Source organism: Typopeltis vanoorti, chromosome 11, assembly GCF_054136105.1.
Source record: "Typopeltis vanoorti isolate ZY-2024b chromosome 11, IOZ_Tvanoo_1.0, whole genome shotgun sequence".
In the NCBI taxonomy this organism is placed as follows: Eukaryota; Metazoa; Arthropoda; class Arachnida; order Uropygi; family Thelyphonidae; genus Typopeltis; species Typopeltis vanoorti.
This window is the reverse complement of record NC_143559.1, coordinates 102,968,066-102,984,135: the sequence shown is the minus strand read 5'-3', so window position 1 is coordinate 102,984,135 and position 16,070 is coordinate 102,968,066. Positions and strand designations below refer to the sequence as shown.

General features: G+C 34.3%; 1 protein-coding gene across 2 annotated transcripts in view; it reads left to right on the top strand.

Moving 5' to 3' along the window:
• LOC150101887 (peroxisomal acyl-coenzyme A oxidase 3-like) overlaps positions 1-16,070 on the top strand; it is a 240,026-nt gene that overhangs the window by 136,684 nt on the left and 87,272 nt on the right. The window lies entirely within an intron of this gene.

Below are 16,070 nucleotides of genomic sequence, written 5' to 3'. Positions count from 1 at the left end.
GCTTGAAATGGGAAAGGCAGCAGGAGTAGATGATATTCGACCAGAAATGCTGAAGTATGGTGGTATAAAAGTCTTATGGTGGCTGCACTGCATAGTTCAGAAAGCCTGGACAGAGGGACAAATTCCCAATGATTGGAGTAGAGCTCTCATAGTACCCATATATAAATAGGGAAATAAAATGGAATGTGAAAATTACAGAGGTATTTCCCTACTGAGTGTTCCTGGTAAAATATATGCAAGTATACTTGAGAAACGGTTGAGAAGAATTGTGGAAGAAAAGCTTGGTCAAGAACAAGCTGGATTCAGGCCAATCAGGATCAGATCTTCACTTTACGACAAATAGTTGAGAAAGCATGGGAATATAACAAAGATCTGTATTTTTAACTTTTGTAGGTCTGGAAAAGACATATGGCAAGGTGTCGAGAGAGAGAGAACCTATTCAATATGCTACAGTTATATGGTATCGATGGGGCATTATATCAAGAGATACTTAGAATCGCTTGATATAATGCATTATTAATAATAATTTACAAAATATCGGTAAATCAGCAGTTAGAATTGAAGAAAGTACAGGAAGATGGTTTAATGTTAAATCTGGTGTGAGACAAAGATGTACATTATCTATATGGATCACATTATAAAGGAAAGTGGTATTAAACATGATATCAAAATTGGAGATGTTAATGTCAACTCTTTGCTTTATGCGGACGATATCAGACTTCTAAATAAATCCACTACAAGTTTGCAAGAATCCCTGACTAAATTGAATAACTGTTGTAATAGATATGGTATGAAGATCAGCAATAAAAAGACAAAGACAATAAAAATAGGCAGAATCGTTGAAAGTGTGAACTGCGTTGTGAACGGGGAACCTGTGGAACAAGTAAAACATTTCACCTACTTAGGCACGATTTTTAGTGAAATCGGTAAATTAAATAATGAAATAGACAACAGAATCAATAAAGCTGGTATGGTAGGAAGTCAATTGAATAAATTCATATGGAATAAGAGAGAAATTAGTCGGCACACTAAATTAGCCGTATACAAGACAGTGTTCAAACCAGTTTTAATTTATGCATCTGAGAGCTGGGTTGGAAGTAAAACACTTGACCAAAGGCTAGAGACTGCAGATATGAGAGTCCTGAGAAAGATTAGAGGCATGAACAGATGGCATCAATGTCAATATCATATTAAAAACGAGAATATTAGGAAAGAACTTGACATTGTCGGCATCCAGGTATGCGTTAGCAGAGCTAATATCAGGTGGTATGGTCACTTAAACAGAATGGGCATGGAAAGATTAGCAAAACAAGTGTTCTCTGCCAAGCTGTGAGGAAAACGGCCAAGAGGAAGACCAAGATATAGGTGGATTGATACGGTACAAAGTGCCTTAGACCAGTGCTTCCCAAACTTCTGGATGTCAGGGCCCCCTTTGCAAAAATTAAAATATTTCACGGCCCCCCCTCAAAAAAAAATCGTAATAGAGAGATATATTATTATAATATATATTGTATTTATATTCAATACAAAACATGCACAGCGAATATTGCAAAAATCAAATGCAGATATTACATTTTTTGCCTCGTACCGTTTGGTTCTGAAGACGATGCAGGCTGTTCTGGTAAAATATGAAATACTGTCCTCTTTTTTTTTTTGAGTCTGTTTCTGCTTCTTCTGATTGTTTGCGGGAATTTTTTTTTATTTTTTATCAGCCACTTATCCATCTCAGGGTTAAATTTTTTAACGTAGAATCGATCAAATAATATCATCACTTACCAATACTGGCACACCACAGACAGATAACATGAAATTAGTGAATATTACCTGAATAAGGGAATCACCAGACCAGGAACATTTTTCTCTTTTGTGACTTTTCTCCCTTTACGGTAATTAAGCCTAACACAAAACAGACAGCAAAGGCAGGTTATTAAAACGTGCATATGATTGGTGCGGTATTAACAAAAGATCGTGCAACCGAAAGATAAAAAGCAAAAGCATAGCTGACAATTGAGTTGAAATGTTAACTCTCTTCAACCGAATTCCATATGTGAAATTGCCATAACATTCATTATATATATATATATATATATATATATATATATATTACTTAGTTTTAACACTTTTACGAATTTTAACACGTTCAGTTGAATTTTATTGTTGCCTTGGGAAATCGAACTCATGCACATCTAATTAATAACAATAGTTTTTAGTTAGGCTCTGTGTTTATCCATGCAACATATGGTTTTGTTTCAGTCTATACAGCATAGTTTCTGTATGAGGAGACATGTGATTCATTAATTAGTGTTTTTATCACAGTTGTCTCTAATTGCACTATTTGTTGAGAAATATATTACACAGACTGCTCATACCTTATTCACTGGCATAATAAAAGTACTTGTTTTTATTGCCTCTGCAGTATAGTGACTGTTAAGGAGGGTGTGTTGTTTGCCACTGCAAGGGAGTTACTATCTCCCAACATGAACTTGTTTAAGCTTTTTTTCATGTGTGAAGTATATGTGAAACTTTTATTGGTAACAGAAAACTAGCTCAGATGACAGTGATAATATAAAACGAGTTTTGATATGTATATAAAGTCAATATCAACAATCCCTGATTACGAACGCGTAGTGAAAGGGACAGGAAGATTTGGAGCTTCCCTGGAGAGCATTCGAAGCTGCTTTGAAATGAAACATATGAATAAGCAATATTTACTAATATTCATTAAGCGCCGAAATATGCAGGAAGCAAAGTTTGTGAACCAACACCAATGTGTGCATTTTTCCATTAAAATATAAAAAATAACAAAAAAGAAATAATAAAAGTTAAATACGTTTCTTTTAAAATAAAAAAATCTACTTAGTCTTAAAACATTTTAAATTTGTTTTCATTATTTCACGGGCTCCCCCTCAACAAAAAAGCACAGCCCACAGTTTGGGAAGCGCTGCCTTAGACGATAGAAATATAAGATCTGATAGTGTTGGAGTCTTGACAAGTAACAGACTGATTTGGAGGAAAATTGTAGATAGGAAGTTAGTAATGATGTAAATTTTTCATGTAGTATTATCATATCCTGTACACCCCTTGAAGGGTACATGTCAGGAATTTGATAATGATGACATATAAGAAAATTCCAATTGCTATTTTTGTTTTTATTACAAAAGAAACATTAATGCAAAACAAGTACATAAGAATAATAATTAAATGTTTGCTCTACGTGGATATTGCACAATAAAACTGTTTATAAATAATAAGTTTGTTAGTAATAGCTAGGGCCGTCACCAGATTAGATCGCACCCTGAAGCTAACAATTAAATATCGCCCCTGATGAATTTTAAGACAAAAATATATGAAAATTCCAATTGCTGTTTTTGTTTTTATTACAAGAGAAACATTAATGCAAAACAATTACATAATAATATTAATTAAATGTTTGTTGTATGTGGATATTGCACAATAAAACTGTTTATAAGCTCTTCTAAATTTAAATTATAAGTAATGTCCGCCTCTATCGATATAGTTGCTAGACCAACCAATCTTTCTTGGGTCATTGCTGTTTGCAAATAATTTTTAATCAGTTTATGCTTGGAAAAACTTCTTTCCACACTTAGTATAGTAACAGAAATTGTTAGCATGGTGACGGCACCTGCCGCAATATGGCTGAATGAGTGCCCTTATTAAGCTGTGCCACGAGGCAGCCACCTCTATGATACATAATGTCAATGATGCTGGTAATAGCGTTGATGCTTTAGCTCTTCAAAAGGATTTGAATAATCTAGAAAGGTAGGCAAATGAATGGGTATGTCAGTTTAATGCAACTAAATGTAAGGTTTCAAAATTTGGGATTCACAGATGGGATGCTTCATACTCACTTGTTGGAGTTATAAGTGGAGGAAGCAAGGGATCTGGGGGTGATTGTGGATAGAGAGTTCTGAAGACATATTGCCAAGGTTGTGAAGACATCTCAGAGAACTGCAGCAATGTTGAGGTGAACATTGACTATGAGAGATAAAAGTGTGCTGGTCCTATTGTATAAAGCTCTAATCAGATCTGGTAAATGGGATTTGAAGGGGATGAAGTAATCTTGGAGAGGGTGCAGAGATAGATAACAAGAATTATATCAGTACTGTACAACATTGATTACCAGGATAGACTGAGGGCATGCAGACTGCAGATTTTGGTGGATAGAAGGCAAAGGGAAAATATGATTGAATACTAACCCTTTAAGCTGTTAAAGGATTAGTATTGCATTAACACTAAGGAGATTTTTCATATGGTAGAACAAGGGAAAGGATCAAGGACACATGGGGGAGGGGCATCCCAGGAAGTTGCAAAAGGAAGCAGTGAGTAAAAAAAAGTAAGAAGTGAGTTCTTTGCATGGAGTGTGATAGGAGTATGAAATGCATTGCCTGAGAGAATGGTGAATGTACAGACTGTGGATAAATTAAAGGAGTGATATAATAGACTTTGTGTTGACTAGTGTTGGCCTCTCAGGATGAGTCTTGTGACTCCATGGAGGTCAGGAAATAATAACATTAATATTGCTAGTCTATTTAAGTCATCCTGCAGGATAAACTTTACATCACCTTCATTTACTGTCACTCTTGTTAAATTTCCCCTTTTTTTTAATCTTAAATTCTTACCTTGTGTGTGTGTGTGTTTGTTATGTTTATAATTTGTTATTAGTAAAACTTACGATTATTATATCTTTAGTGAATATCCCTATTACTTGATATAATTTCTCGCACTTGCTTTCACCCTTTTCACTCTGCGACCACTACTTAATTGGTCACGTGTGCAAAACTTGGTAGACAAAGAGCCCACAGCTAGAGCCAAATTTCCTTGATACAAATCTGGAATTAACTCTGTGTCAGAATATGGAAAAATTTGTTTGTTAAAGCTGCGCCATCCAAATTCTTAGACAAGAGAATCTTCCTTGTCAGGGAGTTAACACTCAGAATTACTATTATACAGAGCTATTATATAAAAAAAAAAAAAAAAAAAAAAATAAGAAGAGGAGTAAAAAGAAGACTTGTGTAACCTGATCAATTCTTCCCCTCCACATACATCCAGCACTCTTGTTGAATTCCTCCCAAATGTGTTTGAGAAAGGAATGCTCAACAAATATAAATTCGAAGCAAACAGTTCTGGTTGGAAAGTTTTGCACTGCGTAAAAAAAGAAACACAAAAATGGGATGCTCTGAAGGTTGCATCAGAGAAACGATTAAAACAAAATGAACGATAATAAATAGTTCTAATTTTGGAATGTAATTCCAAAATTCATTTGGATGCACTACAATGTTTTAATCGTTTTGCATTACAGAATCAGCACTCCCAACGACAACTACATCAGAAAGTCGTTTTCATTTATCGCAGCGACAATCATCCCTATTTAGGAAATATTTTAATTCCTCAATGAAAACGGAACATGCTGTGAAATCGACTGTATTTTCGTTGCTACTGTTTGAATTAATTTGGTAATCATAACGACAAAACAACATAGAAATTAAACAGCTATCTGTCACCATTTCGTGAAATTTCGCTATCTTTTTGTACAAACACGTACACATTTTTTATTTATTTATTTTTATTTATTATTTTTTTTTTTTTTGTTATTCTGAACTTAATGGCTCCATTTTTTGGGGGTATTGGAAAACTGCAGAATTAAAACTCTTATTTGAAATACAATCATTAACTTGTATTATTTTTGTATTACCTTTTTGTGAAACAACACAGCAAAGATAAAGATCTATAAATCAACAAAAACAAGTGTCTGATGCTTATCATTACAGTTCTTAGTATTCAAAACTTTAACCGTTAAAACTACCAATGGTTTGGCCTTTTTAAAGAGCTTCAATTCCATTGATTATACTATTTGATTCGACAGATATGCTCCATAAGAATAAGCACACCCACTTTCAGAACAGCATAAATATTTCCTTTAGTGTGAAGAACTTCTCTAATGGAGTTAAGACACGAATTTCACTTACAGGTATAAGAAAAATTATGTACCATAAAGAAAATCATGATCTGTATGGTAATCTTGTTTAAAATGTTGCGCTATTGAAGGAGATATATATATATATATATATATATATATGAATGTTGCAGACCATTATGGCCAGACAGCTAAATCCATCCTTTTACGTATGGAAGAACACCAAAAGAGACTTCTCCTACAATAGGACCAGGGCCAGCACTCTCTCTAGCCACGTTCTCTTCTCTATTAACTTGAATGAAGGCCACCAGCACCTCGTAGACTGGCCAAAAACTTTTAATATCCATGTGTGTTATGATGAACTCGAAACAAAGATTATTGAATCTAGAGAAATATCGCTAGATTCATCCCATATTAACAACAGCCTTAGCTACAATCTTTCTGATGCACACATTGCCACTGTCCAGTATTGGAGCACTCATGACAGCTCACGCACCTAGTCAACTTCAATTGGAACTCCAGCATGCATTCCTGTTTTAAAATGTACTATTGTGTTTTATACTAGATCTGTTGATGTAATTTTATCATGTGTCTGTTATTTTATATAATTCTTTGCCTGTGATACCTGAAGAAGTTGATTTATTCAACAAAACTAGTAGTATCTTAACATTAAACTTTTTCTTTTTCATTCTCGGTATATAGTCATTCAAACTAATTTTATATATATATATATATATTATTTCTATGCATATTGACACGGTTTATGAACATGTTCAATCATTTTAATGATTTAAACCACTGAGATAATTAAGAATAAAAGTTTGATACAGACACAACTAGTTTCTTTGGTAAGCCAACTTCGTCAGGTGTCAAAGTACAAAGATATATACAAAAAAGACCGACAGAAACATTACACACTAACGACAACAGAGCTATCAAAAAAAAAAAAAAAAAAGCTACAGTTAAGTTCAAATTGGAGTCCATGCTTCAGTTCTAGCTACATTTATACGCATGCATGTGATCTCGCGAGAACGCCAGCACTGAACAGCAGAGCTATAAGAATCTGGCCAATTGTAGCTAAGGTTGTTATTATTGTGGGTAGAATCGAGGGTGATTTCTTTTGACTCCAGGATATGTCTTTCAAGTTCATCGTAACATTTGTGAATGTTAGAAGTTTGATTCCAGTCTGTTTGGTGTTGGTGGCCTTCATCAGAGTTTACAGAGAACAAGACGAGGCTGGAGAGGGCACTGGCTCGGATTCTATTATAAGAGATGTCTCTTTTGTGCTCTTCAAGAGAGAAAGATTTGATTTATCAGTAGTGAGGTTTACTACAATTACATAAAATTCTGTCTACTCCTGGGAACTGAAGATGGTGATGTTTTCCTTTTGGCTGATTAAGGATACATCAGAGTTTAGGTAAAGCAGAGGAGCACGTTTCGATGTCGAACTTTTTTTAAATTGTTACCAGTTTGGAGGGGAGGGAACTAATGTAAGGCAAGGAGATGTAACCTCTGGGGTAGTAGAATCTTCATTAGTTTGTTGACAACGGTCAAAAAGAAGTTTCTCAATACTTTTTGGCACGAAACCATTATTTACAAAGACTTTTTTGAGGAAATTAAGTTCATTTTGAAACTCTTCGTCGTCTGATAATAAGGATCTGGCCTGATGTGCAAGAGTATATATAATGCCATATTTCTGTGGAGGGTAGTGGTGAGAGGATGTGTGAAGGTGTTGGTTTCCTGAAGATTGAAATTTTAATATTATTAGTACTCCAGGTTAGCTTTATGTCTAAAAAAGAAAGACAATTGCTTCTAGCTCAGAGGTGAATTTGATGTTGTGATGAAGTTATTTAGACAATCTAAGAAAAGTTTGAAGTTGTCTGGGCCGTGTTCCCATATAAGAAAAACATTGTCAGTATAACGGAGCCAGATTTTAGGTTTCAGTGTGGCCGAACAAATTGCTTTTTCTTCCAAGTCTTCGAGAAATATGTTTGCTAGCACCGGGGAAAGCGGACTACCCATGACCAGACCGGTGTTTTGTTTGTAGATCTTGTCTTCGAATCTGAAGTAGCCTGAGTCAACACAAGGGGTAAGTAAAGCGAAGAGCTTCTTTGATAATTTGTTCTTGAGAAGAGTGAGAACCTCCTGAGTTGGTACATTGGTGAAAAGCGAAACTACGTCAAAGCTTACCATCATGCCTGATTTGTTCAGTTTGAGGTTTTTGATCATGAAAACAAAGTCAGTGGAATTCTTCATGTAAGAAGAGGTTTTACTGTGAGATGTTTTAAGGAAGAGGCGAGATATTTAGAAGTTGTATGTAGGCGAGTCGATGCCTTCGAGTATGGATCTTAAGGAAGTATTTATTTTGTGAATCTTAGGAAGGCCATACAACAGCAGGATAAGAGGATGAACGGATCTGAGTGACAAAGAAAATGCCACAGTCATTCTAAATAAATTATATATATATATATATATATATATATATATATATAATTTTTGAGATATATATAAATCGACTGGCATCTTATGAAAATATGCAATTGCTCTACTGTCTTTCATTATATTAATTAATTTGAGTCTCAGCACTTGAAAAGTCTCAACAAAGGAGAAAAATTAAAAATGTGGATTAATTCAGTTTTATAAAGCAGGCTCCAACACAGAAATAGCAAATTATCTACAGATCATCATTTAACGAATAGTCATCCATAGCAGGTGAATAAGAACAGCTCCAATATGATATATAAAAATATATTAATACACTTTCTACAAATAGTTAATCAAATTTTATCGTAGCATTTATAAATACTCTACAATAAAATAAGTTTATGCCTGTCAGGTGGTTGAACCTATTGTACAGTGACTGGAATGAAGATAAAGAGAAATTTCTTATGATTCCAATTTGACATTATAGATTGTACTGATTAGGAAATGAAGAAAGATCGAAGATACCATTTCAAAACACATGAGAGTAGAAGCAATGTATGAATAAAAAAAGGAGGAACTAAATTTTTGATGACTACAGTCATTAAAAATGTACTTTTTGATGACTTCATGTTGGAGGCTTAATGGATTTTTTACAACACTCAAAAAGAATTAAAATGGAATTTAATACTTCCTATATTTCTTCCTAGTCACTAGGACATCTACGGGGATTACAAAAACAATTAATAACATATACACAAATAACAAACAATACTAAGCCCAACCACGTGGGTGACACTAAAGTCCTATCTAGGCAGAGTGCCCTCTAAGGGCAGTAGTAGGTGGCCCGGAATGTAAGGTGGGAACTCTGGTGATGAGTGTTTCCCAAATCTTCGGAAGCTTAATGCAACCGTATTTATTGATATTTGGTTGGTTTTTGAGAGCTGCTGCTGCTGCTTCTAAGAAAAGTCTCTCTTTCTTGAATTTGCTGTGGTGGAGCATGGCGGTTTTCTACCATGCTCCACCACAGCAAATTCAAGAAAGAGAGACTTTTCTTAGAAGCAGCAGCTCTCAAAAACCAACCAAATCTCAATAAATACGGTTGCGTTAAGCTTCCAAAGATTTGGGAAACACTCATCACCAGAGTTCCCACCTTGCATTCCAGGCCACCTACTACTGCCCTTAGAGGGCGCTCTACCTAGATAGGACTTTAGTGTCACCCACGTGGTTGGGCTTAGTATTGTTTGTTATTTGTGTATATGTTACATTAATTGTTTTTGTAATCCCCGTAGATGTCCTAGTGACTAGGACGAAATATAGGAAGTATTAAATTCTATTTTAATTCTTTTTGAGTGTTGTAAAAAATCCATTAAGCCTCCAACATGATGTCCTCACAGCACTTAAGCCTCTAGACACGCATATTTGATGACTGTCATCATCATCAATATGTTTGTCTATATTTGGCTGTAATCTTGAAAATGTTTCATGAATGAATACAGGCAAATATAGGCATAAATTTATTGAAAGCATATATTAATAAATTATTTTATTAGTAATTGTTGTCATTAAAATGTGTTAGAACTTTCGTACAAATTAAATTGCAGTACGTTTTGTCTAAAGTTGGAAATTTGGTAACGACGTATTTAAATTAAAAAAGGAATAATGTACAAAGTGTACAAAAACCATGCCATAAGATACATCAGTAAGGAATATGTCCATCCCGAACTGTGGCAAACTGGCCCATTGCACCTTTAGATCAAGGAAGGATCCTGTTTGTTTTCTCCAGGGGAATGTCAGGCAGTAATGTTTCTCGCTATTGCATCCCAAACATGTTCTGTATCAGCAGATCTCATCCACTCTATTTGGTGTGGATCATCATCCATAAAAATAATTTTTTTACCTACATCACCACAGAACAATAGAACACGACGTTGAAGAACTTTGTTACAATATCGTTCACCAGATATATTGCCTTTTTCCTGCAACTGTAGTTCGGTGCGTCCATTAAGCATTAGGCCTCCCCCACCATGACCCCAGCACAGCCATATCTATCCCTTTCAAGAATATTTGAATGTGTACCCACTCTGTACTCAAAATCTTTAGTTATACAAATTACTAGAAGGTGATTCATCTGCATTTGCGGTTGTAATCCTCAAAAATAGTTTTCTTCTTTCGGTTTAGACACCAGTCTGTAATGAATTACAAGTAAAATTTCTTGGAGACATTTAGAAGGGAGCGAATGTGAAGAGGAGTGGATTTAGTAATTCCAGGAGAAATTAATAATAAGGGAATTAGTAATTAAAATATATTCTGATACTTGAACGTTGTAATTGCAAATGTAATCTTCTTCAAAGATTTGCAAAAAGGAAGAATGGAAGAAATGAGTCTTAGCAGAGACAACACACAATCATCCCAAGTGATAGATATCACATGGTTGAGGACTGCATTAAATAATGGTCTGCACTAATTAGAGGATAACCAAAATGACACATGCAGCATAACTAGTAGAGCTGGTAGGGTCATTAGCAAAGAAATGATCTCCAGTGTTTGTATTGCTTAAAATTTGCTTAAAATTTAATTGTTCTTAATTTGCTTAAAATCATTGATGACACGAAATATCTTATCAAATCTATCTTGTTGTTCACTGTAGTTGGAAAAGGAAACCCACTGAAATCTCCAAAGAAAGAAACTTCACTTTAAATAAAATTGAATTGTGGAAGATCAATTTAAAAAAAAAAGGTTAGAATGGTTGAAGGCGTTAAGAGAGTGATTGAAACAAAAATTAATTCAAATTTTTTTATTAAATAATGTTAGGATATCATTAAATCTAGATTCATATTTCCCTAACCATTTTTGTAAACCAGATTACCCAACAATATCAAATCTTCTATCATTGCCCGGGCATTCACTTTAGATTGTCTTGGCTTAAACTTAGCACCGATTTCATGGAATTTTTGCATTCTTTACCACTCGTGACCATAATTTCCTACATCATCCTATTAATATATAATGTTAGTGGTCTCAATAATAATTATGAATACACAGTTTACCACCAAATGAAAAAAGAAAAAAAAAAAAAAACCTGTTTTCTTATTAAATCTTGTTTCATTCGTTACAGTAGAAATCAGAAAGACGATTTTATATTTCATTGTATATCTCACTAAGAAATAAATTGCTAATTGTAATTAATTGTAATAGTTAGAATGAAAAGCGTATGAAAAAGGAAGTGCTTTCGTGTACTCAGAAATATAATCAGCGCATATTCGATGTTCAAAAAGTTGAATAATGTAGGTGGCGCTCATATCCCGTTAGATCATTGATGTCATCTACTAAAGTCAGAAAGACGCTTTTCTTTAAATTAAACATATAAGTCTTAAGAAGTGTCTGAAATCTCATGCAACAACAGTGATTAGAGAACAGAATATTTCAAATGATGACTTCAGTAGTTTTTATTGTATGTTTCTTTAATTATCTTTTTCATTACTTAAACAGTTGTTTAAGAAAATACAAGATTATTGCAATATAATGAAGTGAAAAATGCATGTCTAATCACTAGAGGTAACATTATCCTCATGGGTTTCAAATAGCTGTCAATCCAATCAAGATACGAAGTGACTCAGGTGTTTATGGCTGGATATCCTGGTACTGCACATTTATAGCCATTTGAAACTATTCCAGTCTGATACCCTGTGGTGTTCTCTAAAATCATCACAGGGCCTCCGGAATCACTCTGAAATGAACAAGGAAAAGATTCACTGTTCATCATTAAATGAGAAAGAAAAAATTCGCAGAAATTATAGTTAGTGGAACTGCAGATACAGCAATGACACATGAATTAAGTAATATAGTGACTCTATCTAATGTAAATTGTTAAAACTGTTAGAAGTATTTAAATATGAAAACAAAAAAAATTTTGAAGTTTTCATGTTCATAATCTGAAGAGAAAAAATAAACGACAGATGTCTAATCTCTTAGGTTATGTGATGACGTTACTCCAATCTTACCTTTTGATCTAGCCAGACGTTTAAATTTTTAGATTCAAATCGATGCAAATCTTTTTAACCTCCTTTAGGTTAGTAGATAAATATTGAAATTTATTAACAAAATAAGCTTTGTGTTGCTGCAATCACGATGTTATATTTTAATTCAAATATCTTCATGCAGTCAGAAGAAAGACCGTGCTTCACTCTTCTTCACATCTTCACATGTCCAGTCAAAAATATATAGCACTCGGTCTCTTCAGCCTTCAATAGCGTGGTGTTCTTTTTTCCTTCCAAATGACATTTCTTTTCTGCTCAGCCTGTCCTTTCACCCTATAACTATCAAATCTGCCATCATGGATAGTCTTCTCGTATTTGAGGTTCTTCACCTAAAAACCCCCCTGAAATAACTTCGTTATATTCAGGAGAGAGTTGTTCTCTTAATAGATAACACTGTTCTCATGGACTCCCTCTAGTCACTTTAACATAGATGCTCTATCGCTGCTTTGTCATTTTCAGACGCTTCCATGGATTCTGCTGTAGTAAACTGGCCACTAACATCCCTTCACATCATTAAATCATGTACCAGAACGAGCAACTGTTGGTTATGACAGATGCAATTCAGCCCAATAGCATCAACCTAATTTCTCACACTCCTCTCTAATTCAGTATACATCTTCTCTTTGGAATTATCTGCATGCATGCATGTCACTCAATTTTCCATCATTTCAACCAACAGGTACTCACCAAATACATCAAAAATCCTCCTCTAACCCCTTTGCTTCACATGGCCATTGTCATATTTCTCTAAACATATTTAAACCTGAACTAAACTTATAGAATATTACAGATTACTCACCATGCATACACCAGCTTGATCCCCTGCGCATAACAAGCTACTGACAATTCCTCGGGATAAAACTTTTTGAACAGCCTTGATATGTCGCGTTGCACACCGAATTTGATACCGTCAAGATTTTGGCCTGTAGAAGTTTATTGTTGATTTTCCCATCTGGTGAGGAAAAAATTAAGTTAGTCCAAATATAAGAAGAAAAATTACTGAAAGAAAGGAGGACAGGTTTTCTGTAAAAACCTACTGAATTTCGTTTGTCCCCATCCTGCGATCATAACCTTCTCTTTGATGTATGAGGGATCTGACAGATAGGAAATACTTTGCTACTGAGGTTGGCCTCTTCCGACAGTTCGAACAAAGCAATGTCATTGTAGAGGTGAATGTAGTTGTAATTTTCGTGGAGTATTACTCATTGCACCATGCGGTGTTCTATTTTGGGATTGGACTGATCCCAAATAAACCAAGTAACGAATATCCCTAACATAAGAAATAAAAGAAAGAAACCTTATAAAATACTGTAACCGCATACAGCAATGAGGAATTAGCTACACATCCGAAATGGGTTCTTAAGAAATAGCTGGATAGATTATGATAATACTTAAGATTCATTGAAACAACAACAATGGGCAGCACTCAGTACGAATTTTTTACTAATCAGGGTTCCAGCGCAGTGAAAGAACCTGTAGATGAATATTGCTGCCTACACCAGAAACAAAAATAATCTTTTAGAAACCAATATACAAAATTACCAGAGTGACAATTATTCTCTCTCTCTATGTTCACTGGGCATCTACAGATGCCGTATGGTCACTCTGATGCTCGGTGATATTCCACACCAGGCCTCGCCATGTAGTCCTGTTGTTTGCTTTTCTGGCAGCCTCCACTCTCTGAAGATCAGTCACTCCACACACGCCATCCATCTCATTGATGGTCTACCCCTGCCTCTTTTTCCAGGAACTTTACCTTCTATTACTGTTCTGAGAAGTCCTCCTTCCATCCTTTCTATGTGTCAAAAATATTTTAACTTTCTTTTGTCAATATCCTTAAGGAGCCTTAAAGTTCTACTGATCTTTTCTAACACCCATTCATTTGTACGCCTTTCAGTATATGATATCCTCAACAGCCTTCTGTAACACCACATCTCAAAAGCAGATATCCGTTTCTTATCTGACTTCTTTAGGTTCCAAGTCTCGCATCCATAAGTCACTGTTGGAAAAACAACTGCATCTAAAATCCTCAACTTTGTTCCCATGGAGATAGATCCAGCCTTCCAGATTTTAGACAGGTCTCTGAATGTTGTTTTAGCCATTCCTAACCTTTTTCTAACATCTTCTGAACAACAATTCTTCACATTAATAATGGATCCCAGGTACTCAAACTTGCTGACTTCCTCAATTATTAAAAGAGCTAAATAAAATCATCAGCAAAAAGAAACGAAAAAACTGTGGCACAAATTATACACTTTATAAAAGGAACTGATGCAGTCAATTTTTGATTGCCTTCTGGGGATTGATGATTTTGTGTGTAACTAATTTTATAAAGTTGACGAACTGGATAAATACTACTCGGAAGTGTTTCTCCCTCTTGTTCTCATTAACTTGATACGTATTCTGTTTAATTGAATTTTCTATAAATAAAAGATAAATTAATATTATAACAGTAAAACAGTTGTTTATTTTCTTCATACAAAACAATATTGTTAATTGGTGATTTTGGATGCATTGTATTTGGAAATTTTATACACATTATATATCTGTATAAAATTTCAGGATTTCCAAAAATGTTTTCTGAAAGAAAAGTGAGACACAGCTGAAATTTAATGTAATTGAATAAGCAACGAAATATTTTTATCTAATATTGTTCCACTTTATCCATTTACGTTGAATGTTTCAAATTTAGGGCATTAACTGAAAAACATTAGAAAAATAAAAAAAAAAGAAAAATTCTATTATCTAGAGATGAAAGATTCATTTTCGCTCCAGATTTGTCAACTCATCTGGAAAAATTAATGAATTACAGGACTTACCAGATTTCAGTACTTACAATACATCACCTACTGGAGGGATCCACATCGGTTATATCCAGTGGTGAGCTATAAGGGGGCTCACGCGAGCTCTTTGTTAAATTTTTCTCAAATTTGAGAGCCCCTTGTTCTTCTTGTTTACTTTTTTATTTTTTCAAAAAAAAAAATTTTTTTTTTGAAACATTAAGCGACAAACTCATACGGTAACCTAACAAAAATTAGTCTATTCGGCAGTGTATAGATTATTTTGAATTATTGTTTCAACTCCTCTATAATGAATGTGCCCAAGTTTGAAAATAATATAAACGCATGTGCTATCTTCCTTCTGGTAGCCAATTGTATGGTAAAACCAGTAGCCAATCAAATGTTTTATAAAAGATTATAAAAGATTTCATTCTTATTATATTTTGATAGTTAAAAAATGTTTTTCTTATGTAAGATAAATTAACACATTTGATTGTGTGCAAAGATTTCATGTTTAGATCATGAAATATTTGTTTAAAAATGATAGCCTTTAGAGGTCGATTGTCCTCTCATACTTTTTGATTGGAATTTGCACACAAACTGTATTAATAAAAGTTTTTGTGTGAAATACGTTTTTTGCTCAACGATGCGAGCCCTTTGTTAATATTTCCATAGTTCACCACTGGATACATCAGTCTTTGCACCACCCTTATGCAAGAGAATTACCATACATTCATTTAATTCCTGCAGAATCTTCCCCGTTTTGAGATTCATATTAAGCAGCCTGGTCAAAGAAATATCTAGTTCAGCTGAACACTCTTTTAGCACACATGCTGATACCCCATCTGTCCCTATTTCTTAATTTTTATTCAATTTGTGCAACAGCTCTAATAC